This window comes from Leptidea sinapis, chromosome 32 (assembly GCF_905404315.1).
Source record: "Leptidea sinapis chromosome 32, ilLepSina1.1, whole genome shotgun sequence".
Classification (NCBI taxonomy): domain Eukaryota; kingdom Metazoa; phylum Arthropoda; class Insecta; order Lepidoptera; family Pieridae; genus Leptidea; species Leptidea sinapis.
In genome coordinates this window covers 3,059,961-3,079,207 of record NC_066296.1, presented here as the reverse complement: position 1 = coordinate 3,079,207, position 19,247 = coordinate 3,059,961, and the positions used below count along the sequence as shown (strand labels likewise).

At 35.6% G+C, this 19,247-nt stretch overlaps 1 protein-coding gene across 1 annotated transcript in view; it reads left to right on the top strand.

Annotated features, from left to right (window-relative positions):
- Window positions 1-436: 436 nt before the first annotated feature.
- The window catches only part of LOC126974522 (cadherin-87A), a 76,663-nt gene continuing 57,852 nt past the window's right edge, over window positions 437-19,247 (top strand). The window contains exon 1 of the mRNA XM_050822032.1: window positions 437-722. The gene's annotated coding sequence lies outside the window, so the exon portion shown is untranslated. The remainder of the gene's footprint in view (window positions 723-19,247) is intronic.

Here is a 19,247-nt window from a genome sequence, read left to right as displayed (position 1 = left end):
GAGCCATTTGTTTCCGAAGCGGTAGTAGTATCTAGTATATTAGAAATAAAAAATTCATCAAAGACATCAAAAAGAATTCTTAAAATCTAATAAAAAAAGTGTCGATTATAAATCATTCTGGCACTGCCATCTAGGAATTTTGCTATAAACTAACAAGTTTGTAAGTTGAAACGGTTTCATCACGATCTCTGAATCGATATTACACACTATTACGAAACGTCACAAACAGAGCCATCTATAGAAAAGTATGATAAACAGAGTAAAATCTTTCTTATGGTTTCTAAGTTCACCACTAGGGGCGCTACGGAGTTCGTTCTATGCTTTATCTCTATCTATCAACAGCATTGTAATATGTTAGAAAGAGACAGGTATAGAACCAACTTTTTAAGTTTTTGTACTTATTGTAAACATGTCAACATGTCAGTTGTGTCTTGTGGGTTTAATACCACGGTGGCATGTAACATAATGCTAAAAAATTAAAGAAAACACTGTTTTGGGTTTCATAACTGAAAATAATGTTGGAACGTGTGTTAATTTAAGATATTGTGTACAAAGTTATGTTGTATGTAGTGCAATTGTGTTGTGCAGAGAAATATTCAGTTCTGCTAGTCGAGGGTAACGGGATTGTGTGAACTCTTGTCTGTCACGCCTACGTACAACCAACTACAACTTACAAAGCCTTTGAAACCAGGATATAAAGATATGAATTTACTCTGACGGTGGTAAGTTGCTTTATAGTTTTTATTAAGTTATAAAACTTTGATAAAAGATGCAGCACATCAAAATTTAATTAGTATTTTAATGATTGATGTAAAATTACAAAAATATAAATAGAGGTCTTTCTTAATTAAACTTTTATTTTTGGTTTAACGAAAGGTTGTCTCGTTTACAAGGTCACAGGCTTTACATACTTATTTATTTAAAAAAATGATTCATATGCGGCAATTTTAGAGCTATAAATATTGAACAGTCTTGTCTTAAAATTATTTATGGGAAAATCATAGTAGGTATTTAATATTGTTAGTTTCGTTTGAAATAAGACGTAAGGTTACCTTACGTTAAAAAAACTAATTTTCGTGAACGTAATTTCCTTTTTAACCGACTTCATAAAGGAGGAGGTTTTCAATTCGATCGGTGTTTTTTTTATGTAGGTAGGTATGTACTACACCGATTACTCTGAGACTAATGATCCGATTAACGTAATTTTTACGATTACGACTTAAAACCTATCAATAAGCAGCACATAATATAAATAATAGCATTTTATTAATACTAAAGCTAAGGCGTATAAAATTACATTTTTAGTTATTTGATACTTTTCAGTTTTTGAAGTCGGTTTTTTTAACGTAGTTTTTTTTTATCTTCTTTGCGAACGATTTTATAATGATAAGCTTCCTTTGACTTGACAATATAATAGTTATGGTGGTAATACATAAGAAGATACTATCACCAACTCAACTTAAAGCCCAGCAATTCTTGACCCCTGGTGTTACTAAATAATACAATATCATATTCATTTTAACTATAGTTAATATACTTCCATACTTTCGTAATAATATTCTAAGGGCGAAGGGTGGGTTAAGTTCGTCTTAACCTTATTGCGGTCGAACCCACTATCTATGTAATCGCCTGAACAGGGTCTGGTGGCTTAAGGCCGCTATCCCAAGAAATCGCCAAAATAGCGCACAATTGAAACCATTTCTTAATGGTTTATATAAAACTTATATTTTTTACAAAAAATAATTGTATATCTACAGAATATGAGAAGAAAATTAATTTTTTCTACAAACAACAACAACGACAAAAATCACCAAAATACCCCTAACTTTTACAGTTGGAGCCAAACTAAATTATTAATTTTACACCAATGCTATTTAACATGACATAGTTTTGTTTGAATAAAATTAAAAATACTTCTAATTCTGAATTAAAACTATGGCGATCCTCGATTCCTCAAGGCCGTTGGCTCGGTCCCCGGCCTTAACAAAGTAGGTAGGAAGATACTTAATTAACATGCAACCGAAAAAAATTGGATAATCTATATTATATATTCTGTATAACAGAATTGGATTAATTCTACTCATGTCTTGCCATGGCAAAAAACCTTATACTTTACGCAACATTATCAATTAACGATCTTCTTCTTGTTCGCATTCTTCATTTCTAAAGATCGTATACGTACTTCAAAGTTTTCGTAACATTGGTCAGTAAAGCCTTCCACTCCTTTCGGTCCACGGCGTTCCTTATTGCGGTCGTAAGTGGCAGGCCTGTGTCTGTGGCAGGCCTGTGTCTGTGGCAGCCGACCAGCGGCTGGTTGATCGTTCGCGTGTTCTTTTGCCCTCCATCCCTATGACTATCAGTTTGTCTAAATTACCCGAAAGGTGTAGGGCAATGTGGCAACCAACTATGTAGTATTTGAACTTCTCAAAAATTTGTAAGTAATAGCTTAGGTTTGACCTGATCAGTAAATTGGATATTATTAAAGCTGATGTTACAATCGCTTGTACCCAATGCAAAATTTGATGGGGCAAACTTAAGGGCAATGAAAAACTGAATGCATGATTCGTCCTTTAGGTTGTGAAGCTCACAAACGCAGATTCGATAGTTAGACTGAATAACAAGTAATGTTTCGATCGTGCAGTGCCAGCTAAAAATGGCTTTTTATGCCCTAGTTTTTGATGCTATCATAAAAAGGTAACACCAAGTCTAAAGAAAGCTATGATTCACGGTGACGGTTTGGATTCGTCGCACGCGTTCCAAACCGACAGAACCGGTGGTGAATGGCAACGCGGACCTTTATCTCACAACTTGCAAGGTCGTTGCTACACTTTAGCTGTGACTTTAGTGACACACATACGGCTGTTTCCAAATCATAGAATTCATAACGATTGACTGACACGAAGCCCACAAAATTTAATAATTATAATAATATCTTTTATTTGACACACACATGAAACATTACATTGCTACAAAAATAAGAATAAAAAAGAAAAATTATAACTAAAACTAACCTAGAAAATATTTAATAAAGAATATATATAAAATTGAATCGCTGTTCGTTAGTCTCGCTAAAACTCGAGAACGGCTGGATTGATTTGCCTAATTTCGGTTTTGAATTATTTGTCGAAGTCCAGAGAAGGTTTAAAAGGTGAATAAATAGGAAAATGCTCAGATTAAAAAAAAGACAACAATTTTGTTTTTCCTTTGATGTATCCCCCGTCGTCGTCAGCAATCAAATTGAAAGAAAAGTTCAAAATTAATAACTAATTAGAATTTTTATATCTTTCTAACTTTCTCAGAAGTTAAAAAAATAAACTTAATTTTAGCTAACTATAGATGGTAGATTTACTACAGTTGTTAACTATCTATCGGATTATTTTTATGTAGATTGATAAATCTTAAGATTTGTCATAAATTAAAATTCATAAAAAAACATTATAATATACAGAAAAACTTCTGTCGGGTCAGCTAGTAAAGAATAAATAAATAACTTTCCCAAGATATTATTATATGTGTCAAAAGGGATGTTACTCAGGTTACCTGTGACAATTGGTCACAGCACTGATTTTCAGTAGCTCCCGTTTGATGATTGACGTCGCGGTGCTGAGCAATATCTCTGACTATAGCTTTTACCCACGACTTTGTGCGCGTGCAATAGTTACATTGGGCAGCAATTTTTATTTTTCAATATAGTCACTTTGTAAAAAATACACAAGACACTGTTATGGTTAATACATTTTTATAAGCTACCAACTATGGAACTTTCATCCCCACACAGGTCTAAATTTCAAAAAACGCTAGAACAAATATTGAATATTACTTATTTCTTATCAAGTGCCTTAATACAAATTTTCATGGTGTTATCTCCGATAGTGACAAACTTTCATACAAATTTTCACCTCCTATTTTAACCCCGCCAAGAGTTTTATTAACGCAATAAAAGGTAGCTTATGTCCTTCCCAGGCTCTTGTCTATCTCTATACTAAATTTCATCAAAATCGGTTCAGTGGTTTAGGCGTGAAAGTGTAATAAACAAACTTACATTTACATTTATAATATTAGTGGGGATGTTGAAGATCTCGTATGTGGTCTAAATATTAGAAAAAAGGAAGTAATAAAACTATTCACTACACCTTCATGGAAAGTGCCTACGATTTAGATGACAACTGGACGGAAAATACGTAAGTTGTTGCCTAAAAATATGCGATTGCGGCCGGGAAAGTATAAATATTCACGTCAATAAACCACGTTTGGTTAAGTAGGCAGAAAAGTTACTTGAATGAAAATCAGTTTTCAACGATGAATATCCATTCTTATCCTGGTTTTGCGGGAAAGAAAGATACTTATATATACAAATCCATCTTGAACTGCTGTATCGCTCTCACGAAATTTTGGGGACAAGTGGAGCATTTTTATCTCCAATAAATAAATTCATAGTATGATTATATCTTCTTCTTCTTCGCGTGCCTCTCCGACTAGCGAAGGTTGGCGGTCAGCTTTGTAGTTTCAATTGTTTGTCCTTCGCGAGGCGAAATAGTTCTGCCGCACTCGCGATGCCAGTCCACTCTCGGATGTTGCGCAGCCAAGACTTTTTTCTGCGACCTACGCCTCTTCTTCCGGCAACTTTTCCCATCATGATGAGTTGTAGGAGTTTGTACCTCTCGTGCCCCAAATATGCGACTTTCCTCATCTTGATAGTTTGCATGAGTTCGCGTTTTTGATTGACGCGGCGGATAACTTCCACATTTGTGACCTTGTGGTTCAAACTTATGGCCAAGATACGTCTATATGATTATGTAACAAGTGTATTTTATATTTACATCACATCGAAGTGTGGAATGAACTTACTAGCGAGATATGGTCTGACCTGCCTGGCCTACACGTAATGGGACCAAATCCATTTTTTATGTAGTTCAGCGGGCAGAAAACTTACCTATAGGTGTCATGTTTGTGTAATGTATTTTTTTATGGACATAAGGAACGCGATGAGCAAGATGTTCAGTTGATGGTAACTGATACGCCTTGCCCATTACATTGCAGTGCCACTCAGGATTCTTGAAAAACCCAAATATTCTGAGTGGATCTACAATTGCGCTCGTCACCTCGAGACAAGATGTTAAGTCTCATTTGCCCAGTAAACTGCTTCACGGCAGATATAGGCGCCGTTGTTGTACCCAAATAAAGCCGGCATCCTGTGCAAAGGACTTTCCCATTGGTTACTTTGAGCCGTGTTGTCGGTTATAAAGAGATCATCAGGATCTAAAGGAATGAGCTCAAGTCTCATAAAGAGAGAGCTGGTTGAGCATGATGAAAAGTAATCTACATAACAAGAAGATTGGAATGGAGATAGGCTATGTCGAGTTGGGATGCCTATTTAAAATATTAAACTACAGTCACTAAGGTGGGTAGAAGAATGTTCCGGGAAAGTCAGATCGGCGTGATTTTGGCGCTCGCGCAGCGTTCTGTCAAAGTGTATTATTTTATGTGTAGCAATAGATTGCTTATAATTAGGATGAATTGAATGAATGTATCAGTTAGCTATTAAAACGAGCTATAAGACCATGCAAAATAAAACATCTTATAAACAAAACAAGGGTCAGAACTTGGTGAGGTAATAGTGTGCCGTACGGCACTCTCGGTTTTGGTTTTTTTGAAAAATCAAGTGCCGTGTGGCACTGCAGGTTTTGGAAGGACTATGACTGCATTATCTATCTCTCCTTCTATGAAGATCCATTTTCACAGGTATACGCGCAGTTATGAAGGTGAAAATACCATAAATAACCTTACATTCGGTACTCAATCGAAACTAAAATGTTCAGTTTATACTTATTATATTCCTGATCAATTAAGATATGGCCATTAAAGTAAAGTGCAAATTGATACCTAAATCAAAAATGGTTTTTAATATTTCACTCACCCCTCGTCTTTACGCCGCAGTTGGAATAGGGTTGCCTGGCAATTAAATATCTAACAATAAATAAATAGGGTGTTTTCACAAATACAATTTTTTACTAAAGTGTAACTAATACAAACTCATATAGGTACTAGCCGACTCGACAGACGTTGTTCTGTACATAATAAATAAAATACTGTTATTTTTCTATAAATTTGCCAATAATATTTCGTATATTTGCTCCCTGTTATTTTAATGTAATTGTTTCGCAGCAGAACTGTCAAACCACAAACTGTCTGTGTGTCGCGATAATCTCATAAAGTACTGCTCCGATTGCCATGTTGCTTTCACTAATGTATACGGGATACCGTGTATTTAGAGGAAGGTTTTAGTTATACAATTTGTTAAGTTTTTGTATAATACATATTTACATGCATTAACGATGTTTGTTGGAGGTGTCGGAAAAAAATAAGCCCTCAGGGAGCTTTCAACGAAAACGCTGTCCAAACTATATACAGAATGGTCTTTTGAGAAGGTCGGTGATGTCCAAGTCGGAAACTACGAGACATAGAGGAAAGTCGTGAAAGGAGTCATGCTCTCAATTTATAAGAAACCAATAACTCAAAAACACCTCCAAGTTTAGTCTATCTCTTAAGGATAACACACTATATATTCTTCTAATATATACAATCCTCGTGTTAAACTTTGAACTCCTCCGAAACGGCTTGACCGATTCTCATGAAATTTTCAGTGCATATTGGGTAGGTCTGAGAATCGGACAACGTCTATTTTTCATCCTCCTAAATGTTAAGGGTGGTCCACACGATTTTTTTTTTGACTTTTTTTTAAAATTTTTTTTGATTATGAGTCCGCATTAAAAAATACATACAACTTCAAATTTTCACCCATCTACGATCAACCGTTACTTTTGTATCGCGATTTTAATATCGGCAATACAACATTTGCTGGTCGTCATTACTTTTATTGACAGAACATACTGTTCTGTTATCTTCTAAACCGGAAACAAAAGGGATAAAAACCGGAACCCATGTAGGATCACTTTGTCGCCTATATAACATAACATTTAACATTTCTATAACCTTGTTATTTAGATTTCTATGATATTAGTTTATATTAGTCATATGATCGCCGCCGGAACAGAACCGGTGAGCATGTAGGGCCTGTCTCAAGGCAAACTACATTGCACAAGTTCTACCGATACATCTAATATATATGCAGTTATAACGGATTTGAAGAAACATTCCTGTCAATACCACGCTTTCTGATGTTGCGAAATGTTGGGATATGTGGATAATCATCTTTTACCAGTGGGGGGATTATGGGTACCACAACGGCGCCTATTTAAATTACTGTGTTTCGATCTGAAGGGCGCCGTAGCTAGTGAAATTACTGGGCAAATGAGACTTAACATCTTATGTCTCAAGGTGACAAGCGTAATTGTAGTGCCGCTCAGAATTTTTGGGTTTTTCAAGAATCCTGAACAGCACTGCATTGTAATCGGTAGAGCATATCAATTACCATCAGCTGAACGTCCTGCTCGTCTCGTCCCTTATTTTCATAAAAAAAAAACAGGATTTTATATTATAAATACTTTTTTACACACTTTTTATATATATATTAGCTTCACCTTTATGTATGTTTGTCTGTAACCTACTAATTTGGGAGCGATTTTGACCCACTTTTAACGGCTAGATTTCCTTCAAACTTCGTAGAATTATGGTGACAATACATTAATTTGATAAAATTATTCCATTTTTCAATTTGCTAATTTATATAATATTCATCTATCGTGTATAAGGTAAGAATTGATGTTAATATTAAATTTCAAAAAAATCTTTTAGTTCGGTTTTCTATAAAAAAGCGTGTTTTTTTAGTGTTTTTTTACCTACTATTTATTTCGACTGAAACATTAACCACCGTTCTCAAATGGTATGGCCTTGAAATGGAGATTGCACGTTTCCGCCTCAGTTTATGAATATCTTTTGTTCTTTAGTTGCAGTAGAACTTACTGTTTGTGCATTGTGCATACGTGCTTTGTATGTGGCGTATCACTTTACCATTGGTATGAGTCTTATAAGAGATGTGGCAATAAACTTAGTATATTATTTAATACTTATATAATTTTGCAACTTAAATACTTCATGTTTCGACTTATTGTGTAAGTTTAAATAAAAAATATAAGGATTTTTTTGCGCCCATATAAAGGGAAAGGTCTACCTTCCGGGATAACGGGAGGCGGTGAATGCTCATGCATACCAACGCAATCTATGTCTGCGTTGGTTATGTGGGACTCACATCAAACCTAAGTGCCTACCCACTTAATATCACCTGAGGTTGGCTCTGGGCAAGAGCCCTCTGAGCCTTCATCAAAGGCGACCTTTCTCTTGGGGAGAGAAGCAGCAAGCGGCACCTATGGAGTATCAGCTGTGATGGCAAAAATAAGGAAGTATAATCAAGTGTTTACTAAGTTAACTCTCGTATACTTTGAAAGCATTCCTTGCATGTTATAGGAATACTAAACAATTATTAACGGTTATAATTATCCAAAACAATTAATTAATCAAATGACCGTTCATAATTTGTTTCTGATACTTGTCATTTATAATAGTTATGAGAATTGCTGCCAATTAGCGAATATATTCAATGAAGTGTTTTATTATACGTATAAAATTCAATTGCTGACTCGGTTGTTTTGCAATATATATTATTATTAAACGTACTCCTTGCCTGCTCTGACCTGGCAAACGTTGTTATGCCATATAAATTATATATATGTAATCTTTTTTGATTTAATTGAGATCGGTTGAATAGTTTAGGAGTTATTAACATACAAACATATTACATTCTATTTTATATATATATAATAGCTGACCCAGCAAACGTTGTATTGCCGATATTAAAATCGCGATACAAAAGTAACTGTTGATCGTAGATGGGTGAAAATTTGAAGTTGTATGTATTTTTTAATGCTGACTCATTGCCTAACAAATAAAAAAAAAATTCAATAAAATAAAAAATCGTATGGACCACCCTTAACATTTAGGGGGATGAAAAATAGATGTTGTCCCATTCTCAGACCTACCCAATATGCACTCAAAATTTCATGAGAATCGGTTAAGCCGTTTCGGAGGAGTTCAATGTTTAACACCATAACACGCGAATTTTATCTACATGTATTAGAAGATAGATTATTGTTATCGGCGTCAAGTGTCTTAATCCACATACTTAGTTTGGCCATAAATATTGTTACAATTTAAAAAAAAAAAAAACAAAATATTACATTTGAATTAGAAATCTCTCATTTTTAAACGATTGTTCATTGAGTTTTCTCATTTTGGCGTCAATACATTGTACAATATTTTGCGATATATAAATGGAGTGGGGTGATAAAGAGAACCGAATCGCTGTGATTGCATTACACAAAGTAGGTATGGAGCCAAATGAAAATTTTATAACTCTCCATATGCTTGGTATTAGTAAAATGTTTGTGTACCGGGCTATTAATAGGTACAATGAGACCTCCTCAGTTTGTGACAGAAAAAGATCTGGCCTCTCTTCTTTTTGAGCATTATTTTTGTCTTCTGGATTTCCCTTACGTATTTTCGTTTTAATGGAAAAGTCAACCGAAGGTCCTGATTAAGAATGCGCACTTCTACTTTTATTTGGCATAAATACTTGTGCAAGATGTTTTACAAACTCATCAGCTTTCTCTTTGCTAGTTTTGGCTCAATTATTGTCTGGTATTTTCAGAGGTGGCTTGACTTGTTGTAGCTGGTCACAAGCCTTTGTTACTTTCCACAAAGAGTAGTTTGTAGGTGGTGATGCTGTTGGGCTAGTATATTTTCTAGTTTGTTTTTGAGATCATTCTCCTGTACATCTTTGATGGTCTTCCTTAGGTTAGTCATAGCTTTGTTGAAAGCTGTTTTAACACTGGGCAGCCTAGTGTTTACTATACTCTGTGCAGTTGCCTCTTTTCTTCTTTAATCAGGTTTCTGATTTCTAGAGTTATTATGTGCAAAATTCCTTGTTTCTATGTTCGGAGTGTTTTGAGTTTAGTGCCTTCCTATAGAGGAATAGGTCTTTTTCTATGTCTTAATCTGTTTTTAGACAAGCCTTTTATACCAGATTTACTTCTATATTTTCTCTAAAGCCGTCCCAATCAGTATATTTGTTTCTCAGGGTATCCGATTTAGTATAAGATATTATAGATGAACTTGCAGTTAGGATAACAGGCGTATGATCTGATTGGCCATCTAAATAAGATTCTGGCTGAAAATAGTGCCTTGGCAGTCCCTTTACGTCAAAAAAGTCCAGACGATCGCGGAGCTTTCTTGGGGTTAGTTGGCAAATATGTTTGCTCTTAAGATGAGATGGTGAGCAGCTTGTCCCTATCGACATGTTGATATTATGTGCTGTATACATATATTTATACCTATTTCATTTAAATTTATGTAATAAGTATCGATTTTGAGTGCCTAAAACAAGGCTTCATAAATAAAAAAATCATTTGTAGGTAACTGAATACGTTTTAACAATACTATGCCGAATGATACTTATTATAAATCTGTAAATTAATAAATTTACGGGCTGTTTCTATAATATATATATTGTTGTACAGGCTCCCCCCCACCAGTGTCAGGTTACACGTAATACAAACTTTTTTTCTTTTCAGCATCTAACCTACACAACCTTAGGTGCCCACGACGCTCGAGTAAATCCCTATTTAGTCTCTTGGGCTCCCCTACCGTAATATAAATTGACATTATTTTGTCAAATGCTTGTCACTCTGTCAAGCGATCCATCAGATAATTATGATATCTACTACTACATAAATTCTATAATTTAAATGGCCCTTACCTGCTAGATAACATTATCTTTACATTGTTTACGCAAATGATGTCTTTATTTGATAGGTAAGTAGCAAGTAGCCTATCAGAAACTTTACTTGGACATTGTGAAACAGCCCCTTAAACATTATTTTAAAAGTTAATTGCGTTATAAGGCTTATTTCAGTCTTCATTAAAATTATGGCTGCTTGGCAGTGTAATATATTCCTCATAGTCAATTACATAATATGTTGATTCTTATCGTTAATCATTTATATTGAGTGTCTATGTTATAAAATTTCTGCTCAAAAGTTTCTTATGGCTTCTTCTCAGTTGAGTCGTAATACTGAAGCCATAGTTAACATTTAAGCCTGATGATTCAATGTGATTACATTGATCCTTTTGAATTTGGAATTTTGAATTGAATACAGAAATAAATCACATTTAAACTCTACCATAAATAAAACTTATTAATAATAAGACATACAGATACTTATACATTTAATATAATGTAATGCTTTTCATTTTATATCATACATTAAAATATATTAACTGTTTTTTTTTATGAAATTAAGTGACGGTAATTGATACGCCCTGATTACAATTCCGTGCCCCACCGAATTCTTGAAAAGCCAAAAAATTCTGAGCGGTACTACAATTACGCTCGTCACCTGTAGACATAAGATGTTAAGTCTCATTTGCCCAGTAGTTTCGCTAGCTACTGCGCCCTTCAGACCGATACACAATAATGCTTACACATTACTGCTTCATGGCAGAAATAGGGGCCGTTGCACTATGGGAAAGCCCCATACAAGGCCGTCTCAAAACCGTTTCACATGAAAGTCGTTGTTATGGAGTAAAACTAATTAATTAATTTAGTCTTATAAATAAGCTTTCTTTTCTATATTTTTTTAATTATTTTTTGCTAACCATAATGTAAATAAAAAAGCATCAAAGCTAACTCATGTTCAATGATGTTATTTTGGCACAGTGCATTACTACAATTCAACGCCACATTACTCGAAAGTTTTTGATATAAATGTATAAGTATTATACATTTTTGAAATGCTTATAATCTCCTCATAACGTTTCTTAAATAATATTATGTATAATAAATAAATAAATTAAAATTAACCAATATAGTTTAAGATGGTATAATTTTCGGGTTACTTTTTTTTTAACGAGACCGTTACCCGTTGCCGCTGTTTGCCGATGTCAAGATATTTTTTGTATTACGATCTTTATACATTAGTTTACACAAGGAGAAAAAAATAAGTTGCGCATACTTGCGCCTTTTCTGACACGGTGCGTGCCAAAATATATCGCGAGATAAAAAAAATATTTTTTTCCAATATCTTTTTACTTCTCACATAATCATTTGTTATCTATTAAGTTCAAATTGATAAAATGGTCATTACAGTCATGAGTATTATTAAAAGTTATTTGTGGTTTTGATATAGTTTTGACCACCTTATTTGATAACATATGGTCACTTTATCTATTAGGGTCAAATTAAAAACAGGTTGGTTATGGGAAGAGTGCAAATATTAGTTTAAAAAAATATATTTTTTTCTATTAAACCTTATACTTTCACGTATATGTGTGCAAAATTACAGATCATTTAGTTTTGAAATAACTGAGATACGGAGTTTTGAGACGAAACATACGCGATTTTCCCATAGTGCGTTGTGGTACCCATAATCCAGCCGGCATCCGGTGCAAAGGAGCCTCCCACTTGTGGGAAATATGTAAAATTAAACTAATTGTAATTAGGAATAAATTGTATTTTGTGTTATAGATTTCTATTCCATAATCTAAATTTTAATAAAAATGAATTTGCAAAAACTAATTTTGAGTTAAAGCGAGCGTACGGATCACCTGGTGTTAAGTGATCACTCGCCCACATTCTCTGGCAAACCCAAAGGAAACACAGGCGCGTTGCCGGCCTTTAAGCAAGGTGTTCGCGCCTTTTTGAAGGTACCCGTGTCGTATCGTCCCGGAAACACCGCACATTCCTTGTGCAGTGTCCACAGCTTTTTAGTAAGTGGAAGCTCCTTGTAAACCGCACTGTGGTGGATGATATCCTAACTTGGGGCGTGTCGTGCGAAGGTGGACTCCAGCGGCAGGAATCAGATGAAACAGCTCTTCGGAAGACTCCCGTAATAGATGCGGTAGAAGACACACAATGAAGCGACGTCTCAACGCTTCATTCATTCACTTACCAGTGGGAGGCTCCTTTGCACAGGAAGCCGGCTAGATTATGGGTCCCACAACGGCGCCTATTTCTGCCGTGAAACAGTAATGTGTAAGCATGAAGGGAAGGGCTGAAGGGCGCCGTAGCTAGTGAAATTACTGGGCAAATGAGGCTTAACATCTTATGTCTCAAGGTGACGAGCGCAATTGTAGTGCCTCTCTGAATTTTTGGGTTTTTTTGAGAATCCTGAGCGCAACTGCATTGTAATGGGCATGGTGTATCAATTACCATCAGCTAAACGTCCTGCTCGTCTTGTCCCTTATTATCATAAAAAAAATCACTTAACAAGATATTCATATTTAAATAATACCCGAAGCATGACTAACAACTTTGCCATTGCTATTCTTTAAGGAAAGCGAGGAAAAGTTAACTAAACGCTGTACTTGTGAAACCGGTCTCTATACATTACACACTACACTTATTGTTATAGTATGAACATCGCCGAGGTTGTCACTTTCATCTTAAACAATATTATATGTGTATTTAACTTTCAGCTTGTCTGAAACAAAGGCCAAAACAACTGTCAACGTTTATGTGCCAGGCTCTTTTGCACAGGAAGCCCGCTAGATTATGGGTTTCACAACGGCGACTATTTCTGCCTTGAAGCAGTATTGTGTTTCGTTCTGAAGGGCGCCGTAGCTAGTGAAATTACTGGGCAAATGAGACTTAACATCTTATGTCTCAGTGACGAGCCCAATTGTAGTGCCGCTCAGAATTATTGTTTTTTTTTTAAGAATCCTGAGCGGCACTGTAATGTAGGGCTTATCAATTACCATCAGCTGAACGTCCTGCATCACTTTGCATTTGTAAATTGCATTTAAAGTAAGAACTTGTAATACCTAATCTGTTTTGAAAAGAACAACCTTAGAGTTTCTTGCTCATTCTTCTGTAAGGAAATCTGCCTTCCGAATGAGCTGTATGAATAACAAATAAAAATAGGTAAAACATATTACACTTGAAATACATATGTGTATTTCAAGTGTAATATGTTTTACCTATGAAATAAAATAATGTTTGATTTGGTATCCAATAACAACCTTTTTGATGTAATTATTTTTAACTTAGAAGCCTCAGTGGTTATCAAATAACCACCGATACCTACACTGGTTGAACTCTTCATATGAAGCCATAAGACGTAAACTTTCTTTAATTAAAAATCAACATGGTACATCATTACGTCAGCTAAGCGGTTACTACACAAATAAAATTTGAAAACAAAATTTTATGAACGATGCGGGAACCCACGATCTCTGTGTTCTAGCCACAACCTGAGAGTTGAACAAAGCCCACAAGATTTTATGACGATACGTCACGCGAACGCTTAGCTTGGCTAGTTGGCAGAGCACTCGTACGGAACGCGACAGGTCGTGGGTTCGAGTCCCGCTTCGTTCATAAAATTTTGTTTTCATATTTTATTTGTGTATTAATCCTAGAAGTGAGGGTTATCACTTTAAAAACATAACATATTGTTTAGATTTACAAGAGCGACATCTCAAGTCAATTTCCTAATATGCAGATGTTGAGGTTTTATTTATTTATTTATTAAAGCACACCACATCATATACAATACAATTTTCTTAATCTAATGTTACAATTAGTAGTTCTAAAGTATACGACAATTATGGTGAACATAAAAATTACAAAAAATACTCCCTAATTACTTCAGAAAAATAGAACTAATACTATGTAAGCTATAATAAAAACAAAAAAATAAAAAATGAAAGTACAAATTTGTTTATCATCTTTGTACAACACAAAGGTTGAGCAGGTTATCAACCTTAACTTAGATCCTGTAGATGAAGCCACAACCTGAGAGTCAAGTTAGAAACAAAGCATACAAGATTTTATGACGATACGTCATTCGAACGGTTAGCTCAGTTGGCAGAGCACTCGCACGGAACGCGAGAGGTCGTGGGTTCCAGCTCCGCATCGTTCATAAAATTTTCTTTACAAATATTATTTGTGTATTAATCCTATAAGTGAGGGTTATCACTTTAAAAACATAACAAATTGTAAGCGGTTACTGCTTAACCCCTGGGTCAACGTCAAGCAACAGCTGTTGAGCTGGCAATGTTTAATCGACTGTAGCTAGCCTTAAAACAATAGTGTTTTACTCTAATTGTGTTAGAGTATTGTATAAGGGCTATTGTTTTATAACAGGGGAATGTTGAAAAGAAATGAACGGCTGCGGTTGATGAGGGTTAGGTATATTATGTGTTTTATTATTAAACAACATTAAGCAGAATTATTATTTACGCAAATACAATTCCGAAGTGGTGGTAAATGTTAAATGAAAAGAAGACTTTTTTTTATTAAAATAAGAGACGTGACGAGCAGGGATTCAGCTGATACGCCCTGCTCATTACAATGCAGCGCCGCTCAAGATTATTGAAAAATCCAAATATTCTGAGCGGCGCTACAACTGCGCACGTCACCTTGAGACATAAGATGTCAAGTCTCATTTGCCCAGTAATTTCACTTGCTACGGCGCCCTTCAGACCGAAACACAGTAATTCTTACAAATTACTGCTTCACGGCACAAATAGGCACCGTTGTGGTACTCATAATCTATCCGGCATCCGGTGCAAAGTAGCCTCCCACTGGTGAACATTTGACATTCATAAGAGTCATTTGCTTGACTACCCTTAAAAAAGAGATTTTAATTTGATTTGAGTTACAGTAGGACGTATTTATTTTCTATCTAAGAATTAACACGCATTACTTCTATAATACGCTTAAGGTTCTGTATCGTCTTGTTGAGGCGGGCGACGTCCACTCCGCCATCCAGGATGGTATTTTTATTATAAATATTTTAGTTAGTTAAGCTCGCATTAGGTAGGTAGAAGGTAGGTAAGGGATACCAGCGCTGTTATACCAGACACCATGAATGGGTGACTATATTAAACAAAATTTCATTCAGAAACTCTTCAATAATATAATATACATTAATCTGTATATCATTTTCTGTAACCCTCATTACGTGTTTGCGAAATTACTTGATCATCAGTTCAGGAGTTAAAAGAGTGAAAACCTGACATATAATTAATATACTCGTATTTTCAATTGTATTAAAAACAAGGATATACACATACTCACGCCTTGTTCCCGTCGGGGTAGGCAGAGACAATAGAATGCCACTTGCTTCTATCCTTACAAACCTTACGCGCGTCCTCTACATTCATTACTCTTTTCATACATGCTCGCCAGTTCCGGGTGCTTCGAACCTTTCCGTCCTACGAGGTCTCCCGCGACCGAATTGCCTACACACACATGCCTTATATGTTTGATTAGTCATTCTTTCTTCACTGAATCGCTCCACGTGTCCAAACCATTTCAGCATTCCTTTCTCAGTCCTTGTCACAACATCTTCTTGCAGGCCACAGCGCGCTCCTATTACCGCATTCGGAATTCTATCAATCAGTCTCACCTCACACATACTACGCAGTGATCGCATCTCAACTGCGTTTATTCTGCTTTTTTACTTCTTCTGCCATACCCAACTCTCACTTCCGTACATTGACGTGGCGACAAGCACTCTATTATGGACAGCCATTCGCGCCTCTTTTAGCACAGTCTGGCCGTTCATAAAGGCGTGCAGCGCTCCAATCACACAGTTTCTCGCAGTCACTCTCCTTTCAATATCTCCTTCATATGTTCCGTCTCCTGTAAACATGTTACCCAAATATACGAATTCTGTAACCAGACCAGATATACCAGACCCCCAATTTAAATAACATACAAGTCACTAAATACTTCGAAAACATCTTATGATACTAACAATTCAATTGATTCATGTCATATCTTAATTCGACCCGTAACCTTTTGCTGACCTTAGATAAAATTGTTAATTATTTAAATACTTAATTGGGCAGGTTTCACACGGGCTACTAAGGTCACCTCCTCGTAACCTGATTCCCAGTATTGTTGCAACACTTGCGAATAACTGCCTGCGATGGTATCACATCTCATATTGCATATGTGCAGCTGTTCTAGTGAACTACTGTCATATTCGCTTTTACTCAGTTCGCCAAACAGAAAGTGCTGGTGCATTTGCAACCAGGCACCAGAAGTGTACCAGATGTCTTGATAACGCCGCTTCTCGACCCCTCTTACAAAGGCGAGTTGTGGTACACCTTAAGGTCTTAATCGGTGCGATCCCGACACATCGCCCTACCGAAAACCCCAGTGTGGTGGGGTGTTGGCCCGAGGGGAATTCCACGTGTACTAAAAAAAAGGTGGAAGAAATCAGGATTCTATGTCGGTTATTTTGGGGTCAGTAATCTCTGTCAATCACCATAGAATACAGTTGTAATTCTGTGTAAAAAAAATTGAATCTGGCATAATACTGCGGAAGTCCATAGTTATCCAAATTTCGCCTCCACTCGAGGAATCATCAGGAGGCTTTGACTCGCCGAACTCTGGAACGAGAATCTCTTGTAAAACACATGTCGAAGTCAATCTTAGCAGAATTAACATTTACGACGACTCATAACATAAGAGTAATTGTATGTATTATGTTACTTAGACAATGATATACATATATTTTGTACTTTAAATTCAGCGATAATAATTACCGTATGTAGTGTATTCTTTATAGTTAAAGCATGCGATATGACCACGTGGTCAGCGAGCTTCACGCGTCACATTACTTAACATTAGGCGGCTCATATACGATTTAGTTAAACAATTTGTAATTTTTTTTTGGATCTTAGACGTTCAAGTTCAAAGCCTACTTTGAATAAAAATATTTGTATTGATTTATCTATATCTCTATATTTTTAAACTTTAATGACTATTCGATCGAAATAAAATCTTGAAAAGCTTGGAATCCGAAAAAGTTCCAAACGGTTAACGTTTAAGTACATAGAGATCTTTATATTTTACGTTTTAGTTTAATCTTTCACCACAATTATACGATTTTTAGTTATTTTTGTTTGTTATAAAGGTTCGTTCTTGTGCCTGTTTTTGTTAAGTCGTATTATATTTTAGAATTGTTAAATTTTGAAGTTCAATACGGATTCAAAATCCAATTTTTAAGCTATTGCATAGCTTCTATCGCGGGCCTTGAGCTAGGGGATCGAATACAGAAATTCCGTAACGACAATAACCTAACACCCCCCACTAGATGTAAAAAAAACAAAGGAAAAAAATACGCATAAATAGATAATTATAATTGCATAAGTTGATATAAAATGCTACTGCGGTACTGCGGCAGTCCCCGAGTGCCACACGCCTTTTTTAATATAAGTATTTAATCGAGTTGAATAACCAGTTTATTTATTTATTAACATTTTTATCCACTGATCCTCATCTCCGAATCATTTGATTTAATTTTAGTCATATTATTCAAATGTTGTGAGCCTTCTTGAGTGTAAATTCCGCTAAGATTCGTCTCCAATCAATTTGACACGTGTTTTGGGCCTCTACACGAGGCATCCTCAGGAGATCCGGCCAAATTCTGACACGAGACTGAATTGAATGAGCCGGTAACCGCTATTTTATACCCTCGTCCAATGATTTGGTGTGCTGTGATTGGTCGGCTATTGTGACGTATTACTCCCGGAAGTGACACGTAACAATGGTGAAAAGACTAAATTTTATTTGTTCATTCAACAATACAAAATTAGAATAATTAATAATAGATGTCCGCAAAATAACGCTAATTCGATATTTTTTAGTGATGTTGTCTTAATAATACTTAATTTAATACCGGTTCCAAGTTATGATTAAAAGATTAAGCGTTCGTGTGTGTCATGCCTATTTGTTGGTGCAGTTTAAATCTAGTATAATGAAATGTTAATAGCATACAGACAGAGCTGATTACGAATCATTTACGTTTGTAGATCACGTTTGCGTAACTCGTACTACTTGTGATCTTGTTTTTATCTAACGCCGTACACGGAAGAATGCTGCTCTCAGCCGACTTGTTGATGTTAGATCATTGAGTTCTGTGATACTTTGGATCTTGGATGAAATTCAAGACCTTATAGATATCATTTCTATATTAGACAATATCACTATAAATACTAGGTCACTTCTGGGATTAATTACGCAAATAAAATTTGAAAAGAAAACTTGTGAACGATACGGGACTCGAACTCGCGACCTCTCGTGTTCCGTGTGACTGCTCTTCAAACTGAGCCAACCGTTTGAGTGACGTGTAGTTCAACAATGCATACAAGATTTATACATAAATAAGAGTTGAACAAGGCATACAAGATTGATCAAAGATCGCTCGGTGTGAAAAGTCGGA